The sequence below is a fragment of the Limulus polyphemus genome, unplaced genomic scaffold (assembly GCF_000517525.1).
Source record: "Limulus polyphemus unplaced genomic scaffold, Limulus_polyphemus-2.1.2 Scaffold1212, whole genome shotgun sequence".
In the NCBI taxonomy this organism is placed as follows: domain Eukaryota; kingdom Metazoa; phylum Arthropoda; class Merostomata; order Xiphosura; family Limulidae; genus Limulus; species Limulus polyphemus.
Window position 1 is genome coordinate 97023 of NW_013666822.1, and position 21538 is coordinate 118560.

Consider the following 21538-nt stretch of genomic DNA (forward strand, 5'->3'; position numbering starts at 1 on the left):
CGCCCTAACCATCTGGCCATGCCGGGTCTGATGAGAGAGAGTTTATTATTAGTTGAGATTTAGAGTAGTTACATGCTTATAAAAAGTAATGATACAGTAAAAATGTCGTGTCGTCAGGAGAAGAAGGGTATTAAAGAGGCTTCTTTTATGAAAACTCACACCTAATATCTTAGTATTGAAGAAATATATCAGGCTATTTAGATTGAACTAATAAAAAGTCGAAGAAATAAACACATGCCTGTGTGTTTTCTTAAAACAAAGCCACATCTGGCTATCTGCTATGTCCACCGAGGGGAATCGAACCCCTGATTTTAGCGTTGTAAATCCGAAGACTTACCGCTGTCCCACCGGTAGTCAATAAACATATACAACGATCAACGTGATTCTAATGTCATTCGAAGTTTGTTTTACAATGATTTCACAGCTTCGTGAATAATGTGCTTCATACAATATTCCGAACAAAGTAAGATTACGGAAAAATTATTTTTCGTTTTCAATTGGTGAAATTTTGTAAAATAGTAAAAATTACGTTTTAGGCAAAATGATGTGACTTTTAAAGTAAAAATCATTATTTTTCATTTAAGTCCGTGGACATCTACATTTATATACCTAGCTTCGCTTATTAACTTCTAAACATCATTGGTTTTACATAAACTCAGATATTTTGTTGTGCACGACTGGATAACATATGTTGTGGACTTTCTACGGTATCTATGGGTGATATAATTGTGTACTTTTTACTATAGAATCTACTTTTGCGTCATATCAGACAAAAGTCAAAAAGAAGAATGTCTTAAAATGTAATATATAAAATGTTTTTCAGTCAGACTTGTAGATAAACGCTAGATATTGATTTTAAACTTTATTATTGCGCAGTCTTTGAGGTACTAGCTTGTACGAACCGTTCATATTTAAAGAGACGGAATTATTGCACCTATTGGGCTGGTGGTTAGGGTGATCAACTCGCAATGTGCAGGTCGCGAGATCGAAACCTGCCACCGAACAAGCTCACCCTTTCAGCTATGTGGCATTATAATGTTGCGGTCAATTCTATTATTTGTTGGTGAAGAGAAACCCAAGGATTGATGGTGCGTAGTGTTGACTATCTGCTGTATCTCTAGTCTACTATTTTAAGTTAGCGACGACTAGTACGAATTACCTTAAGTAGCTTTGTACGAAAAATTCAAGGAACAATATAAAACAACCAATTCAAACTTTTTAAGGTAATTCACAAAAAAAACAATTTTATTTTATCATATATAAGTTTTAAATGGTTTCGTTTATTTGGAATTAAGCACAAAGCTACACAGTGGGCTAGCTGTGCTCTGCCCACCACAGGTATCGAAACCCGTATTCTAGCGTTTGCAAATCCGCAGACATACCGCTGTGCCACAGGGGGCGTTTTAAATAGTTCCACGTGATTCTTCAAGTAACAATATAAAAACAAATAATTCAAACTTTTCAAGGTAATTGACAAGAAAAAAAGCAATTTTACTTTACCATATATAAGTTTTAAATGGTTTCCACGTGATTCTTTAGAGTAGTTTTCGAATAATCTGACAGATTATGTTTCTCTGCCGTTTAAAAAATAATGAACATTTTCTTTCTTCAAAAATATGCTTATATGAATATATGATAAAAAAGATTTTTCTGTACGCTTTAATTACGAAACACAAAAACAAGCGACAAGTATAGTGTTTGGAAACCTAATTAAGAAGTACAAAGCATTCATTTAATGCAGTTCTTAACACAAGAGCGTGAATAAATCATGCATCCGTTGCATTTAATTAATAATAAGAGGTACTCATAAGACGGACGTTTCTGTTCTTAGAGGATGAAAGGAAAAAAAAATCCTTAGTTAATACAAAGATTTTAAAACTTCTGTGTTAATTCGCAGCTGCATTAAACAGCTGAAGCTTCAACATAGCTATCTTGACAATAATGATAGCGTACAAACTAAAGCTACAAAACTAAAGATATAGGAGACACAGAACAATGTAAGAAGTAACAATCTGTTTCTTATAGAAACTGAGCAACAATAAAGCATGATAATCACAAATATTTAACACAATAATCACAAGTGTTATCTAAGAGAGTTCCAGGAATAAATGAGTGAACAATTGTTATAACACTGTAGAACTATTAATGTTATTTACTATAACACTGCAGAACCATCAACGTTATTAGCTATAACATTGTAGGACTATTAACGGTATTTATTATAACACTGCAGAACTATCAACGTTATTTATTACAACACTGCAGAACTATCAACGTTATTTGCTATGACGCTGTAGGACTATTAACGTTATTTATTATAACACTACAGAGCCATCAACGTTATTTGCCATAACACTGTAGGACTATTAACACTATTTGCTATCACACTGTAGAACTATTAACGTTATGTATCATTACACTGCAGAAACATCAACGTTACTTGCTATAACACTGTAGAACCATCAACGTTATTTGCTATAACACTGTAGAACTATTAACAGTATTTATTATAACAATGCAGAATTATCAGCGTTATTTGCTATAGCATTGTAGAACTATTAACGTTACTTGCTATCACACTGTAGAACTATTAACGTTATTTATTATAACCCTATAGAACCATCAACGTTATTTACTATAACACTGCAAAACCGTCAACGTTATTTGCTATAACACTGTAGAACTAGTAACCGTATTTATTATAACACTGCAGAACTATCAACGTTAGTTGCTATAACACTGTACAACTATTAACGTTATTTGCTATAACACTGTAGAACTATTAACATTATTTATTATAACACTGCAGGACCATCATCGTTACTTGCTATAACACTGTAGAGCCATCGACGTTATTTACTATAACACTGTTGAACCACCAGTGTTATTCAATATAATACTGCAGAAACATTAACGTTATTTACTGTAATACTAGAGAAACATCTGCATTATTTCGTTAACACTGTAGAACTATTAACATTATTTTACATTAACACACCAGAATCATCAAAGATATTTACTAAAACATTGTAGAATTCTTATCGTATTTACTATAATACTACAGAACCATCAACGTTATCTGCTATAATAATGCGGAACTATTAACCGTATTTATTATAACACTGTAGAACTATTAACGTTATTTGCTATAACACTGGAGAACTATTAATGTTATTTATTATAATACTATAGAAACATTAACGTTATTTACAACAACACTGCAGAACCATCAACGTTATTTTACAATAATACAACACAACCATCAGCGTTATTTCTTTAACACTGCAAAACCATCAAAGTTATCTACTATAACACTCTAGAACCATCAACGCTATTTGGTATAACATTGCAGAACCACCAAAGTTATAAATATCTGAATACATCTGTGCTGGCGTCGGTAAAACGCTTTATAAAAGTTGAATAAGGTTCGTTCAGAACGTGAACTTAATTCACAATAGCGTTTGTTTCTGTAAGGAAATGCTTATGTGGAGGTGTGTGAAAAAAATATGAGTTGTAATTGTAAAAACACAAGTTATAAGCAAATAAATCACCAAATTAAAACATTTCAGGTTCTTTAACATATTTCGTTCATTTTATTGAAGTATTCATTTTTATTTTCATGGGTATCTTTTTTTAAATGAACTATTAATACCTATTCTATTATTATATAGATACAAAAGTATGATATCAGGAATGATCATGGTATATTTATCTGTTTTTAATGTTATAAAAGATCAAAATACGTTTCAAAACTTTTAATTTGTTTTTCAACTGCACCATTTGTTTCATTTTCTCAAAGCGTTTTCACATTTTTACTAAGGTTTGTGTACTATTCTAAACAATGTATATTTGCGGTATTTTACTGTCAAAAATTGTTTCTTCCATAAAGATATTTGTCAAATATTATAACTAATAAAATTTTGATTGTATGTTTAACTATTATCATATTTGTTGATGATTCTGACACTTAGAATATGTATATTAATGATTTTAACCGTTATAATACTTCAAGCAATACAATATTTTTCGTATAAGTTACTATACACAATATTATGCCTCATGTTATATAATGCCCAAGCTGGTCCAATACATAATGCACAAGAGCATTTAGCCATCGGAGATCTTGACTCGCCGGATTGAGAGATATAAACCATAAAAAACTGTTAGTAAACGCATTTTATTTTTTAAAAAAAATTACACATTTACTTAGCCTGACTGAAAATTCTAATTTTGGGCTTACGTTTAACTGGGAGCGACGTATAGTTAAAAAAAAACATGCAGCTGAGGTACAATCTATACGGTTTTCTTACAAGAAACCCGTATTTTGTCAATAAAAAATGAAGTTACTGAAATTTTCTGTTTTAGCGTTACGCAATGCAATCATTTTATTGCCCAATCAGAAATCATATATTTGTATTGTTTGTTTGTTTTTGAATTTCGCGCAAAGCTACACGAGGGATATCTGTGCTAGCCGTCCCTAATTTAGCACTGTAAGACTAGAGGGAAGGCTGCTAGTCATTACCACCCACCGCCAACTCTTGGGCTACTCTTTTACCAACGAATAGTGGAATTGACCGTCACATTATAACGCCCCCACGGCTGAAAGGGCGAGCATGTTTGGTGGGACGGGAATTCGAACCCGCGACCCTCAGATTGCGAGTCGAGTGCCCTAACCACCTGGCCATGCCGGGCCCATATATTGGTAAGCTTAGGCCATTAATCTTCACAAGTCTCGCTTATTGACGACAATTGTGATTTACCAGTTTTATCTTTTAGGATCGTTTGGAATTGTATGAGTAATTCAAAGTAGGTACGATTGTATTTCCGAATTTTTGGAAAATGTGTGGAAAATAAAGAAACTATTTTGATAGCTTGAAGCGTGATAATGTCCGCTGCGTATGAAGAAGCATATTTTGATATTTTGAAACGTGATAATGTTCGTTGGACTTGAAAGAGCCGATTCCTGATATTTTGAAGCGTGATAGTGCTCTTTGCTTTTGAAAGAGACGATTTTGATATTTGTAAGCTGCGTTTCAAAGAGATGATTTTGGTATTTTGAGCGTGATAATGTCAACTGTGTTTGAAGGAGCCGATTTTGATATTTTGAAGCGTGATAGTGCTTTTTTTGCGTTTGAAAGAGACGATTTTGATATTTGTTTTTGAAACGCAGTTTACAAATATTGAAATCGTCTCTTTCAAACGCAAAAAAAGCACTATCACGCTTCAAAATATCAAAATCGGCTCCTTCAAACACAGTTTACCTTATCACGCTCAAAATACCAAAATCATCTCTTTGAAACGCAGCTTGAGATGATCTTGATATTTTGAAGCGTGATAATGTCAACTGTGTTTGAAGGAGCCGATTGTGATATTTTGAAGCGTGATGGTGTCCGCTGCGTTTGAAAGAGCATATTTTGATATTTTTAAACGTGATTATATCTGTTGTGTTTGAAATAGCCTATTGTGATATTTTGAAGCGTGATAATGTCCGTTGTACTTGAAAGCGACGATTTTGATAATTTGAATCGTGATAATATTCGTCGCCTTTGAAAGAGTCAATTTTGATATTTTGAAGCGTGATAATGTCCGTTGCGTTTCAAAGAGCTGATTTTGATATCTTGAAGCATGATAATCTCCGATGTGTTTGAAAGAGCTGATCTTGATATATTTGAAACGTGATGATGCCCGTTGAGATTACCATCTATCTATCGTCTTTCCGAATTTTGAACTGATAGACTAGAGGGAAGGCAGCTGGTAAACAGCACCTGGCGTCAACTCTTGAGATACGTTTGTTTAATCGAATAGTTGGATTTGATCGTCACTCGTATAGCATACCCACGGCTCCAAAATGACAACAGGATGTGAACTGTTAATCCTCTGATTCAGAACCTGTGTACGCAAACCAATACGTCACTTCCGGTCCAATTAATTCAGAAACTATTATAATTTACGTGATATTGTAGTTTGATTTTTTTAAATATCTCGTTATAACCCATACCAACAATTATAAAAATATAATTAAGAAAAATAATTATTAAAAAGAATAATAATTACTTCAACATAATAGGTCGAAAATAAACATACATTACAGTAAAACATGAACAGAAAAGAAATATTCACGATCACAATTATCGGCACTAATGCGTTACAAAAAAATAATAAAGAGGATTAATGAAACAACACTAGTTACAAAGAAAAAGAAAGAGTTACAGTAAAGTAGAGCATGCGCTGTAGGAATGTGAAAATTATCCAGGCTTCTAGGCTTTAGTTACTGGGACTAGGAATAAATATGTGTTTAAAAGGGAGATAAAGAGAAATTTAACTTTGGGTATTTAAACTCGACAATTCTACGGCACTAAAGAAATACGATAAAGTTTTTCCTTTTAGTATTTCTTTGTACTGTTAAGACAATATCGTAAAATAACTATGTAAAACTATTTTAAACATTAATTCGTGCCCCCCAGTGGCACAGCGGTATGTCTGCGGATTTACAACGCTAGAAACCGGGTTTCTACACCCGTGTTGGGCAGAGCACAGATAGCCCTTGTGTAGCTTTGTGCTTAATTACAAACAAACAAACCAAAATTAAGATGCGTGTGATCGTTTATTTCTTTTGTACTTTTGGTTTGTCACTAATATAATAAAATAATCTACCTCTGAATTGTCACTAATATAATAAGCTAATCTTCCTCTGAATTGTCACTAATATAATAAGCTAATCTACCTCTGAATTGTCACTAATATAATAAGCTAATCTACCTCTGAATTGTCACTAATATAATAAGGTAATCTACCTCTGAATTGTCACTAATATAATAAACTAATCTACCCCTCATCTGTCTGTTTGTTTGTAGTTAAGCACAATGCTATATAATGAGCTATCTGTGCTCTGGCCACCACGGGTATTGAAACCCGGTTTCTAGAGTTTTAAGTCCGCGGACATTTCGCTGTGCCACTGGGAGTATCCCTGATCTGTCACTAATATAATCAGTGGCGGATCCAGGATTTTGAAAACGGGGAGGCGCGATGATTCTGAACATAAACGAAGAGTTTTCGGGACTTCCCTGGTAGGAGTAAAATGTGTTATTTAGATTTGTTATAATGTTTGCTAGATATTGTTGTTATTGCTTTTTTATTTTTTGAATTTAATATGAAATTTCACTACATTCTTCCCTCCTAAAAGATCCAATTTTTTGCAATTATTTTGATTCATTTTCAAAACGGGGGTGGGGGGGCGCCTTGCGCGCCGGGCCAGTATCCGCCCTTGATAATAAACTAATCTACCCCTGATCTGTCATTAATATAATGAGTTAAACTGTTCCTAATCTGTCACTAATATACTAGAGTAACTAGTCCTTATCTATAGCTAACATAATAAACTAATCAATCTATGCTTGATCTATCACTAATGCACTAATGTTTTTCAAAAGTAGGTTGAAGTTGCTTGAATTAAGCTGTTTAAGTCCTTCTGTGCCTGTAAGTATGTAGCCGAGACAACTGATTTGTTCTTATTTAGTGTATTATCTCGAATTTTGTGGTTAATGGCACGATTAGCTTTTACGTTATAATAACCTGTGGTGATAAAAGTGTAGATCCTGTCGTTGATCGGTGTTTTTTCTATAAAATGAAGCAACTAAAACAGTCTTCTGCGTTTTGACAGTCAAATCAAGAAAATCAACAGACTTGCTGTGAAAACAAAGATAAGAAAATTACTCATCTTATTATCACTTAATCGAAGTTTTTTAAACTATGTGTCCAAATAATGGAGGGAAATATAATTTAAAACGGGCCTATAAAAGTGGTTTCAAAATTATCCACAAACAGGTCATCGTAACTAGAAGCCATTTTAATGCCCATACTTGTATCTTTAATTTGATGATGGAAATTATCATCAAAATCAAAGTAATTAAATTCCAAGACACATTAAAACCATAAACACATTGTTACCAGGGGATGGTTTAATGGAAAGAAACAATATCAATGGTAACTGAGACAGTATTTTCCAATGAAGGATATTGGATATCACGTAGACGTACGAGGAAACGACAGAAATATGTTAAGTATGAGTTAATGAGAAAACTAACTTGATGTAACAAAACTCCACAAAGCGGCAACTCATACAAGCAGAAGATTAAGGTTATGTATTTTAGGTAAAAAATAAATCGCTGTAGTTCGAGATTTTTCATAAATGTAAATGCTACTACGAATACACGGAAATTTGTAATAATGAGTCCATAATAATAAATGCTAATAATAATAACGACTTGTTTTTTAGTCAGGATGTAACTCTATATTAGATAAATTAACATCAATTTTTGTAGCTCTGATAGCATACATCTTGTTATCTATTTAATTATATCGTTTAGTTTATATAAAGATTCAAGAAAAACTGATAAGTTAACAGACATATCTAGTATATGTTATTCAAATCCAGAGAGACATATTTGTGTCGAAGTAGTAACTCAAGTTATAGAATTTTATCTTTATATAAATCAGGAACCAAAAAAACTAAGGTGAAGGTGAAAATTACACTAAACACTTCTTAAATCAACATTAAAACTACTTACAATTTGTATTTTGTATGGAAAGAGAAGTCGATTCGATTTTCAAGAAACAAGGTGATGTACTTTAAGATGAGCAAAGTCTCATTCAGTTTAAGGGCGGAAGATTTTAAAATCTGGGCTGAGGGTGGTATTTCACAATCAGAAAAACACATATTTTGAAAGATAGTAAAACTGATAAAAAAGAAACGTTGCAAATAATTTCAGCAGTTGTTTCAGAAAACTGAAAAAAAGTATATCAGAAATCATGGCAAATGAAAAGAAAACAATATCTGCTTAAAGGTATAAAACGGGGTTGTAAAATACATCAAAATCATCTTAAAGGTATAAAACGGGGTTGTAAAATACATCAAAATCATCTTAAAGGTATAAAACGGGGTTGTAAGATACATCAAAATCATCTTAAAGGTATAAAACGGGGTTGTAAAATACATCAAAATCATCTTAAAGGTATAAAACGGGGTTGTAAGATACATCAAAATCATCTTAAAGGTATAAAACGGGGTTGTAAAATACATCAAAATCATCTTAAAGGTATAAAACGGGGTTGTAAGATACATCAAAATCATCTTCTTGTGTGAAAAAATGATATAACTTACACAGTAAGTTTGAGAACTGTAGTGGGCTACAAATGTCTGTTGAATGAAAATGGAACAACGCTTCGGCTTCTATACTGCAGTCCATAAAGTTTTCAAACCTACTATGTCTACTTTGCCTAAAGTTTCACTTAAAAAAGAACCCACACAATGTAATTTGAAGTACCTTAAATTGGTTTTCAGATATGGCTCGCACCAAAAGGTCTAAAATATGCATGTGCAGTTTGTTCATTACCATATGCTTATCACTTTGTGAACACGTATTCAGACGTTTCTACATATTCAGCTACGTTTGCCTTAATTGCAACTTTGCATTTACTTTACTTCGCAATGATTTAGCTTCTGTTTGTTTTATAAACTGCTATAAACACCTTTAAGCTACCTTTTTTCTTTACTACGGGTTTTATTTTTCGTTTTGTGAGTTTTTTGTTTCAACTCGAAAAACTGTGTCATACACTGAACGCTCATAACTGTTTCATAATCTGTACACTAATATAAATACCATGATATTACTTTATTGTTTACTTTACATGTGGTTTTAGTAAACAAAGTTAAATACATGTAGTTTTATTAAATAAAGCTACATACGTATAATTTTATTAAATAAAGGCATGAAAACTACTGCAAATGTTCTGCGAGTCGCGGCTAGTAAAAAAATAAATGCATTAAGATTAAAACAAAATGATCAAAGTCACATAAATTCTTAACCAGTACAGATAACTTTGTGGAGCATTAAATAATAATTACTACCAGAACAAATTAATTCTAACCGTCAAGACAATGTATCAGATAATAAGAGATCAATGTTATCAACTGCATATGCTATGGGTACCGAGAAAGGTAAATTTCTTACTACAAATGCCCCTAATCTACTAATGGCTAATTCTTCTTTGAATGAAACCTTGATACGTTACTTTTCATTCATTATCGTCGTTCTACAAATCTAGATGATGAATTATTCTCACATATGTTTTTCTAAAAAATTATACCAAAGAGAAATATAGGATCGCTCCCTTGTGGATATTGCCAGTGTATGATTTCTGGGTATAGCTGTTCGTACTAAACGAAGTGAAATAACTTATATCCATTAGGTTTTACATTGTCAGGCTTTTAATATTGAATATATTCCTCCAACATGTTATGCGTTCTAATCGGTCAGGGTAGTTTCATAGAACGCCCCCCACCCAGTGGCACAGCGGTATGTCTGCGGACTTACAACGCTAGAATCCGGGTTTCGATACCCGTGGTGGGCAGAGCACAGATAGCCCATTGTGTAGCTTTGTGCTTAACTTTAAACAAACAAACAAGTTTCATAGAAATCTGTATTATAGAACATTTAGTTTCCAATCTAAAGCCTACACACTTATGTAATCTTTTAAATTCTGCTTTAACTCCTTTTTATATATATTGGGTTCACCTTCTTCTTTCGGTAAAAGTCTCTACATTAAGACTTTCTTTATTTATTCTTTCTATTTCTTTCTCTTCGTTTCGGTCATTCAGTGTGTCAGCGCAAGTTTACGGACTTACAACGTTAAAATACGGGGTTTGATTCCCCGTTGTGGACATAGCAGACAGCTCATTATGGCTTTCCTCTAAAACAAGCAAACTCTTTGTTTTGCTTATTTCATTGTAGATTATTTCTGACATAGTATTTTAAGTATTATTAATATTTGTTATTTTTATTAAAGTTTTTATTTTTGTTTATGTTTCTCTAAATTTTTGGCATGATTCTTAGCTAACGATCTATTTCAGGAATTTTAAACTATACATTTATATAAGTTATAGCATGACATCTGAAAAAGTCAAATTTGGCTTTATTTTATAAAGCATCTACTTATAAGACATGTAAACAAATATTTAGAGATCAAAAACACAGCTTGTGATTCATTCTAGTGTTCAGTAACACATCTAAGTACCAATATTCCTCACAACACAGTAACCCTGGACTCATCATATACCTAGTTTAACAAGAACACAATAAAACTTGAGTCATCAAATACTTAGTTTAACAAGTTGATCAAGCTCATTATCTGAAACACATGTCAGAGGCTAGTTCACATATACCAAATTCGCTATTTATATTTGAAAATAAACTCTTAAAACACACGTACAATATAATCCGCACATATCATATACATATCTAACAAAGAACATTTAATACACATGTAGCAATCTAAGTTGCATATACCAAATTCTCTAACTATATTTAACTATGAATGCTTAAAATACACAACAGTGTAATAGTGTATATGAAATTTATTGAGTAATGAATCCTTGCAACGCATGTAACGATTTATGTGGCACATTTCAAACTTACTAACTTAAAGTTAATCATTACAACATATGTAGATACGTAATATAGATAAACGAAACTACTGACCATGCTAAGTTAGCGAATCTTTACACAACATGTACTAAAGTACTAATTATACATCAACGTTATCGCTAGACATATTTAACAAGGATTTTCTCTGTTACAGATCTTTCAAATAATTCTTTCTATGACAAAAGCTTTAAATATTTCACCTGAATTGACAAATACTTTTTGTTGTCTTCCAGTGAAAAAAACTGTAAAACAGAAGTCAATTCACTCTGCATAAAATTTGCTTCTAAACTTTAGCATTATTTTTCTGTAACACTGTAGCAACAAATATTTGTGGCCTGACTGAAATGTTTGAAGACTTTTTAAGGTGTTTAACAATAGAAAATTATTTTACTGAATCTCCGTATTATACAATTAAATTGTTAATACTGTCAAGAGTTATCTTACATGCGCTGGATTTAAGTAATTGTAATCTAGTTTGATACACACAGCCGAGGATTAAAGAGTTTCAGAACATTATATTAAAATGATTATCAAATTCATCAACCATCATTGCAGTCCATGTTGTTACGTTCGATCATGCTCTATCTGATGATCGTACATATTAACAATATTCCTGCAGCGTAATTTCTATTGCAAAAAGTTTCGTCGTAAGGATTTAATGTTCAAACCGCTACAATCCTTCCTGCAGGCTTTCTGTAATCCATCTAATATACAAGGACGATGGTTTACCGGCGTTTATTTCAACAAACCAACCACACAGAAATCCATAGGCACTGCATTCGAAATAGCATGAATACCCGTTTCGTTCTCTTGCTGCTTGAAGGATGCAACGGTTGAACGGGAAATGACAGGAAGCTTTATCTTGGTTAACCCATACCTTGTTGGTCTCGCTTCTGTCTGGTTAACCCATACCTTGTTGGTCTCGCTTCCAGCTGGTTAACCCATACCTTGTTGGTCTCGCTTCCAGATGGAAATTCTTCTTGATTATGCTGTATAATTAATTATACTTGTCATTAAGCCTATATAACTTTTTCAACACTGCATTCTTTAACTAGTCCCTTCAGGATCTTCAAGAATTAGAAAACTGTATAATAATAGTATTCTATCCACAGTACATTCGCTATATCCATTGCCGACGACGCTTTTCGCTAAATTCAGAGCCCATCAGACCAGCTGGGACAAAAAAAAACACTATTTATATAAGCCATTTGTTACAACAACAATTGTTAAGATGTGAACGCCTTTTTTTTTCAAGCTTCTGAAGCATAATTATAATTAATTATACTTCTCATACGATATTAGTAATGGGCCTATTATATTTTTAATATTGCATTCTTTAGGGATTTTCAAAACTAGAATAGTGTATAATAATAGTATTCCAACCCTGCTACGTTCGCCATATACATTGCTGTGTTTGTTGTGTTCCAGCAGGCTTGACGTGTTTTGTATTGAACGAAATTCTAATATCAGTGTGTTATGATAAGTATAATTAATTATAATCAAGCTTCGTCAGCTTGTAAAAGGTGCTCACATCATAACAATTATATTTGGTAATGTTTTCCAGAGCCGGTGGACGGCTGTTGTCGTATACCATTGTTTGTGATATTCTCACCTGTTACAAGACATCGCACTTTGTTTACATAACTGAAGCCAAATTGTCGCAGGTCTCCTTCTGGATGGTCGTGGTACCACAAGTTGATCCATTTTCTTTTGTTTTCCAATGCCATTAAATACAACTGTATCTCTGTCTTGGAAATTTTAAGTCCCTGATCTGAACAAATCTTTAGATCTGAGTGTATATAAAGCCAAACAAGGTCAAAATATAGTTCCGATACATACCTATTCACCACTACTTTATGTCGGCTGTGGATGGCACATGAATTGGTGAGTTACATGTTACAAGTCGTTTTAATATAACGCATTCAACTAACCCTCCGTTGTTTTATGCATCTGATATTTCAAATAAAACATTCCATCTCTCAGATGTTATGTAAACATAGGACACGGTAATCATTCGACAACAGAAATTCTAAGTGAACTGAAATTTAGCACATCAAGACCAGTGTTACAGAACTGATAACACTGGAATAGGATTATTTTCCATATCTGTTTATATTGCATGTTTCAGGTAGACATAAGTAGAATTGAATTATTGAGACATAACACGGACAGGCATTGTGAAGTATTTGGTCGCAATCTATAACCTAAAGCCGAACATTTTTAAACGTTATCTATAGGAACACAAGACTGGCAAACTGAGATAATAATTCTCCCTCTTAGTCACAGTAAACTATTCTAAAATGAAGTATTCAAACTGAAGGCAGACATTATATAAATGAAGTTTCGTTCAAAGGTAAAATGTACTTTATTAAACAAGAGTTATTAAAACTCTTATCCGAAGATGTACTGAGTTGCATGCAAAGTCACGTTATTTATATCAGTGTTTTATCTTGAACGTATGCGAAGTTTCAAAGTGTATTGACATTTACGTTCTTCTCTTCCCTCATTAGGTTGAAACTTGCGAGGAGTGTGCGCTAAAACATCCAACACTGATGCGAGAAATTAGCTGTTACCTTATGCACCACGAGCTACGTGTGTAACTAGTAAAGTAATTTTAGTCCACAATGACTGTTATGGCTTTATCAAAAAGCAGAAGTGGTATATGTATTATCACATTCCTGGTTCTTGTGACTATAATGGCCAATTTGCACGCGCAAAATCGTTCACAAACCAGTCTCCACTAATTATGTTATCAGGTTATACAGAACAGCTCTAGCGCTTTACAAAATAGAATGATGTTATACATTGTTCTAAAGCCACCTCTTTTTCTGTTAATATTCAAGTTCTAGCTATCTGGCAACTAGTTTTAGATAAAAGATTAAAAACCCAACTTATTATTTCCCTTATAATTTGGCCTAGTTTCAGATAGGATTAAAACCAAATGAAATTATTGGGAAAATAGCACATGATTTTTAGAGATTTGCGACATAAACTACTGAAAGCATACGTAGTTAATACAACCACCCATTTCCAGCCAAGTCTATGAATGTCAAACTTAGTCTCTTTTTTTTTCCCAGTGGATAAATAAGTTTTAACTAACAATTTCTAAAACAATTTTAGGAATAAGTATGTTATTACCTAAAAGGATAAGGTAAATGGTTGGTATTGGATACTGTGGTCATTCTTATTTTATTAAAATAAGTTTATTTACATCATTAATTATTTATTTGAATTTCTAATAAACATAAGTATAGGATGAAAAATCAATGTTTAAGAATACACAAAGCAGGAAGTATTGAAGTACAAGTGAATATTTAATAATCTGAGAAAAAACTGTACGCTAATATAGGTCATAAAAACTTGCAAGATTATTAGGGATACTTAAATGTATTTGTTGTGTTGTTTGCAAATAAGACCAACAAAATATTTTATATCGAACTATCGTTTGAGATACCGCAAATAAATTATCACACAATAAGATTTTGAGCTATATTTATGGTTGCTCCTTTGTCACATTCTCTCAAGGATATATGAGGCTTGCGTTGAAACTTATCATAAAATAAAATAGTAATGTAAATAACTAACCATTGTATGTTACGACTTTAAAATGCAACAAAATGAAGTTTCATTCTCTTATAGCTTTTACCACCTTAGTTGGTTATAGATATAATCACTGATTGTAAATATTGTAAACATTTAGATCATTAGAAAAATAATTTTGATGGCAATTACAAAACTAACGTTTTGTAAATTTCTGAAAATCTAGGGTGTTTGGAAAGTAATTTTTAGAGTCCTCACGTGAATTAAAAAAATGTTCGTGACATAAGTAGCAAAGAACTTGAAAAGTAATGTTATTTTATCCTTCAGAACCATATTGTTCTATGCAATACTTATGCAGCAAATATTTTTTGTAAGCTTTCATTATTCACACCACAAATTTGCTTTTGTTTAGATAGAAATTTATAAAAGATAAAACTCCCGATCAAATAATAAAATGATTATGATTAAATATGATATTAAGTTGTATAATTATGGAAATTATAATCATGTTGGAATAAGTAAATACAATTCTCAAATAACATCTCTAAAAGGTTGAAATAATATCACGTTTTCAAAATGCAAATATTCTTCAAAACAATTGCATAAAAGTATTTTTCTGCCTTTTCAATGGAAGATCAAAGAATGGAGTGTAGCTTCCTAAGAAGACTAAGTACTATCTCACCACTTCAAATAGAAATCTAGAGATAAAGAATTATCTCTCTCCCATTTAAGATGAAAGATTGAAGAATGAAGTATTGTCTTAGTCACGTAAGATGAAAAATCCGAGAATAACGTATGACCTACACCACTTAAGAAGAAAAATCCAAGAATAAAGTATGACTTTCACCACTTCAGATTAGAGATCCAAGAATAAAGTACAACCCTAATATTTGAGAAGAAAAAAATCAAAGAATGAAGTATGGCGTACAGCACTTAACGTGAAAAATCCAATGATGAAGTATGACCTACACCATCTAAAATGAAAAATCCAAGAATGAAGTATAGCCTACAGTGCTTAAGATGAAAGATCCAGGACTGAAGAATGAGCTTTCCACTTAAGTTAAAAGATCCAAGAATAAAGTATTCTATTTCGAGTAGAAAAAAGTAATTAAGTTTTGTCTTCGTTATTCACATGAAAGATAAAAGGAAGACGTATACGTCTCCTCATTTTGAATGGAAAAAATGAATGATTTCTCATGTTTCTGGTTTAATAGTGTCATGATATAAAAGACAGTTTGGTTGAGATATTAGTGATTAATTTATATTTGTGAGTGAATATTTTATTATTTTTAAGTTGTTATAATGAGAGTTAAAAGCAGACGACTGTAGAAGGTTTTGTTAATAACTAATTCGTGTCGAGAATATAGAAAGTGGCCAGACGATTATGTAAATAGCGTGAGACGAGCGGGAAGCAGCAGACAGACAGTATTAGACAGATAAAAGCAAAGAGAATATAGTTGGTGTTAAGTAACGTAAAAGTGATAGGCCTAACGACTGACATAGGTCTAATGTTTGATATATTAGTGTGAAACTAACAGTGGAAAAGGAAATAAGAAAAAATAAATTTATTCCGTCAAAGCGAAATTCTAAAGTAATTGAATCAGCCAGAGTGCACTTGGACAAAAATAACATAGGATCTTCAGTCAATCGTAAGTGAATCACACCAGACTAATATTGCAATAGTATTAGAGAAAATAGTTCGGCTTGTCAACTGAGATTCTAAGGTAACTGAACAGGCCTAAGTGGACTTTTGACAAGAAGAGGAGAACTATACATATACTGATATAACGTTTACGATATGCTTATATTCTCTATAGTGTGAACACTTAATTATACATACGTTTAATATGTCCCGAATATATATATATATATATCGGTATATATTATTTAAAAACAAGTAAAGTGTTTGCTGTTTATTCATCGTTTAATTTATCGCTAACATGTCACAGACACCTACTGTAGAAGAATCCTAGGCCCAATAACTACATAGTGTATATTTATAGTATTAAGAAATATAAGTAAAAGCCATTTATTTCGACAATTAGCGAAAAAAAAAAAGAATCAGAACCCATATACATATATATTATTATATATACTTTTTTAAACTGACACATAGCAAGACCTGAAAATATGTAGTGTAACCTTTTTATTTCTGATAGCAAAATAAATTGGAATATGGTCTTCCGATTGAAAGCAAATTAGAAAAGATAACTGGATGATTTAAATATGCCCATGAAAGAACAAAGGATAAAGTTCTGAATTATAGAATAATCAAACATGGTCTTCCTACTTTGATTGGAAGATTGAACGATGAGCTACGGATTCATATTTTTAGATGAAAATCAAATGAAATTGTTATGGTCTTCTTACTTTAGATATGAATGAAGATAAAGGATAGAAGATAGAGGAATAATTTTATATTTCTGCTGGAATACATTAAATTTAATACTTTACATTAACATCATGTATGACAAACTGTTGTAGGTTACATATGATAAAAGGTAGGAAACCGTAAATTTCAAGACATACCTTTTTTATTAACCGGTTCATCAAGGAGTGAATGACCTAAGTTACAAATCAAGATAGAACCTTTTTATGACTTATTGTGACGATTCGTTCGTTTGTTTAATGATAGAGTAGAGGGAAAATAGCCAGTCAACAGCACCAACTCTCAACTCTTGGGCTACAGTAATCGAATAGTGAGGTTGACCATCACTTTTATAATTCACCTTCCTATAGTGTGGAATATGAATTTTTTTCGGTAACGAGATGTGACACATGAACACTATTCACTGAATTATATAGGCCTAAGTCCTAAAGTTCATTAGTAAACCCATCGTGTTTAAAACTTACTTTTCATAACCGACCCGGAAGAATTAATAATTTTAAAATTGTAAAGCTGTTTCATCTCATGCATAAAAGATATGCTAGTTACAATCTATAGGTAAGGCTATTTTCATTTCTCTCCTAGAAGATATAATAATTACGGACTAAGTGAAGTTTTTGACATCATTAACATTCAACAGATACCGTTTAAGTTAACTGTTTTTGTCTCTGATATAGAATATCTATACATCATTCAAACGTTTACGGAATTTCTGTACGTTATTTCAATGACAACGTCGAGCCAAGCGTATCCTAGTGGCTAGTGTGTCGGGTTGCAGATCGAAAGATCCTAGGTTCGAGCACTGGTTTGCCTCTGCATTTGTTCCACACTTCCAACTGTAGGACGTTATATAGGGGCTGATTTAAAAAAAATGTTAACACTTGTATGGGTTTATATTGTTTATTTCCTACGTTTCACATAGTCTCATCTTGCTCTCCACAAATATATATACATGTCTGAAAGTGTTCAAACGTTGCAGGAGATCTTCCTGTTCTTGAACGACCACTGTTTCCTTTGTAATCGTCTGCAACGGACCCATATAATTGTAAACATTTTTTGAATCACCCTGCATTTGGCAGCCAATCCCGCTATTCGCTTAAGAGTAGCCACATAGGAAGGGATGCTGTCGAGCGGTGCTGTCTTTCTATTCGGAAATGGATATAGAAATAGGAAGGGCAGGTGCCCCTTTGAATGGGGAATAGAGACATAACTACCTTGGAATGTCTCTGTTTCAGTTTTGTATTCAATGATTCCGATTAACAAAGCAAACAAGGCGCCCTCAATCGTCTGTGCCCCCCCCTCCACCTCACCTGTTCAGATCGAAAATACACAAATATATAAATTTTAATCTAATAGACAAACAATGTAAGATTCATAGCATTTTAGACTACATAAAAATAAATCTCTATATTTTAAAAGAACAATATGAATTTTTTCAACGAACAACTTCCCATCGCCCAGTTTATTTTTCTTTTATCGGTAGTTTTTTTTTCTATGATGCAAGAATGAGGAATGAACCTCAGCCAAACTGGTATGTAACGGTTCGTGACAGATGTAAAGAGTATCTCAAGAAATCATATCCTTGACTTGTAACTGGCAAAGATCGCAAAATTTCAGCAAAAAATAAAACGTGATCAGTACTTTTGTTTGTTTGTTGTTAAACGCAAAGCTACACCATTGTTATCGAAATCCGGTTTTTAGTGTCATAACCCTTCAGACTTACCGCTAAGCCATTGAAGGCTAATCAGTTTTTTTATATGAAAAAAGGTAAGAAATAAGACATTCCTTTAATAATTAAGTATAACCATCAAGTATATTGTGCTGGTGTTTGTTATAAAAATACTAAATAATCGGCATATTTTAATTATTAATTATTAATAATTAGGATTATATTACAAGAAATTTGTATCAGTATATTCTTAATGTGCTTCAAATAAGCCAAAAAAATGTTTACTTGTTATTTATGTCAACAATTATCTTCTGTTTTTCTTCTTTCTTTCTAATGAAACCAAATAGACCGTAAGATTTGTTTACTTGAATGTTAAGATAACTCAGACAAAAGAAGAGGCAAATGACCCATTCTGTCCTGAATAATGTGTTTATACAATAATACAGATGATTGAGCTTGTTTTTATTGAAACGATTTTGAATATACAAATCAACTACTCTTGTGACGACCACATCCGATATATAGCTGGGGTGAACCGGCATTTATCAGAATTAAATTTGCCTAGATAGTGTAATTCCATAGTAAATTGATAGTTTGGGGGAAAAGAGTATGTAACATTCTTTCCGGTGCAGAATATTCATATGCTTAAATCATAAAGATGTGTTCAACTTGTGGATTTAGAATTTCGAAGACAGGGATATCTTTACACTTGATGGCGTTGGAAGACAAAGGAATATGGATGAATTTATGTCAACAGAACAATCCAGAAAGAGACTTGCAAGAAGTCCTACCGCGGCTGTGGTAAGAAAAATGCAAGATCAGTGACAAAAGCCGTCCATGTATCGAGTAAACATTACGCAACATAATCAGGAAGGATTTTCGTCTGGAAACGAAGACAACGGGGTATGGCATCAAGTCATACTTTCAGTTCAATCATAACATATCCTAAGTGGCTAGAGAATGAACGGGTATTTATGCTATTTCATACGAAAACACACCGGTCAATACGTCTGACGCAGCACCCATGGATTTCTGCGCGATCAGACTGTTTGAATGGGTGCTGGAAAACCGTCTTCTTCGTACATTAGATGGATTGTGGAAGGTGTTAAGGGAGGGGTGGTGTGTTTCGGACATGAAAATCTTACGAAGGAGAATTTTGCAATGGAAACTACACTGGAGGGTTATTCTAGGTCATCAGATAGATCACGATTGGAAGTCGCAACATAGACTGTAACGACGTGTTGAGGCTTTATAATCATTTTAATATGACGTATTCAATCTATATAATACCTTTTACATTTATTTATCTAAAAGTACATTAAACAATTGCTAATAAATTTTTGTTTGCACTCATATATACATATAAATGGTGTTGTCTAGCCTCCTGGTGTGATAAATAAATATTGAATCAATGATTTCATTTTGACATGAAAATAGTTATAGGGCTCTTATTAATTATCCAATAAAGTAATGGAATTCATTTATAAACAATAAAAATGGTTTTGGTTTAGTTGTCGTTAAGCGCGAAGCTACACAATGGGCTATTTGTACTCTGTCCACCAGGAATAACGAAACCTGATTTACATCTAAAATGATATATTTAGAGATAAAAAGAACACAGCGAAATATTTATCTCTAACATTTTTGTGTCTAAACAGCTTAAATTCGCGATACGTTTGATTTTTTGTAATCTTTCAATTGTTAGAGACTTTGGATAAAATCTGGCACACTTGTTTCTGACAACACCAAGGTTGACTCCTAGCAATGTTTATATGTCTTTCAGATGTTAATACGTAGTCTTCCCTTCTTACACCTGGTATACTTTGAGTTACTGTAAATGTTTGAAGAGACAGGTTACAGTTAGATAGCTTTCTTTTGTATAATCTCAATATATTTTGCGCGAATGTGCAAGTGAATGTTAACTATTTAAAGCGTAATCGCCATGTTGATGAAAACACCTAAAGTTTATAAGTACTCCAATTTCTATTCGTAACAGAATGAGCCAGTTTTATAGCATAACTATTGTTTTCAACGACTAACAAGAAAGGTACGTTACAAAACGAAACTCACCTACTATGGTTCTTTATTTGTCTGTCCGCTGTGAGAAGGTCGCAAGCTCACTTGTTGATGGAGTGGATTCCGCAGCGCAAGTGAATGGAGAAAGAGGCGCTCGCATCACTTTTGTTTCGATCGCTATTCCAAATCATCCGGCTCTGACTCGTCTATGTATGTCGTCAGGTCGTGAAAGCAGGAGGCGGTCAGAAATATTACTAGCAGATTAATAACCAATGACCACTTAGAACACAGAAACTGGCCAATCAGTTGTAGATTATATATATATAAACCTCTTCTTGCGGACATTGATCTTCATTCTGTTGTAAAGCGGTAACCGTGTAATTTGTTCTAAAATCATTTTCAATTTAATTCATCTAGGAGGCGGTCAGAAATATTACTAGCAGA

At 32.7% G+C, this 21538-nt stretch overlaps 1 protein-coding gene across 3 annotated transcripts in view; it reads right to left on the reverse strand.

Moving 5' to 3' along the window:
* Nucleotides 1–21265, reverse strand: part of LOC106462624 (allatostatin-A receptor-like) — a 27029-nt gene extending 5764 nt beyond the window's left edge. For 2 of the 3 annotated variants that reach the window (XM_022389940.1, XM_022389939.1), the window contains exon 1: nucleotides 21149–21265. The gene's annotated coding sequence lies outside the window, so the exon portion shown is untranslated. The remainder of the gene's footprint in view (nucleotides 1–21148) is intronic. The other variant, XM_022389941.1, reaches the window with a different exon arrangement.
* Nucleotides 21266–21538: the final 273 nt, after the last annotated feature.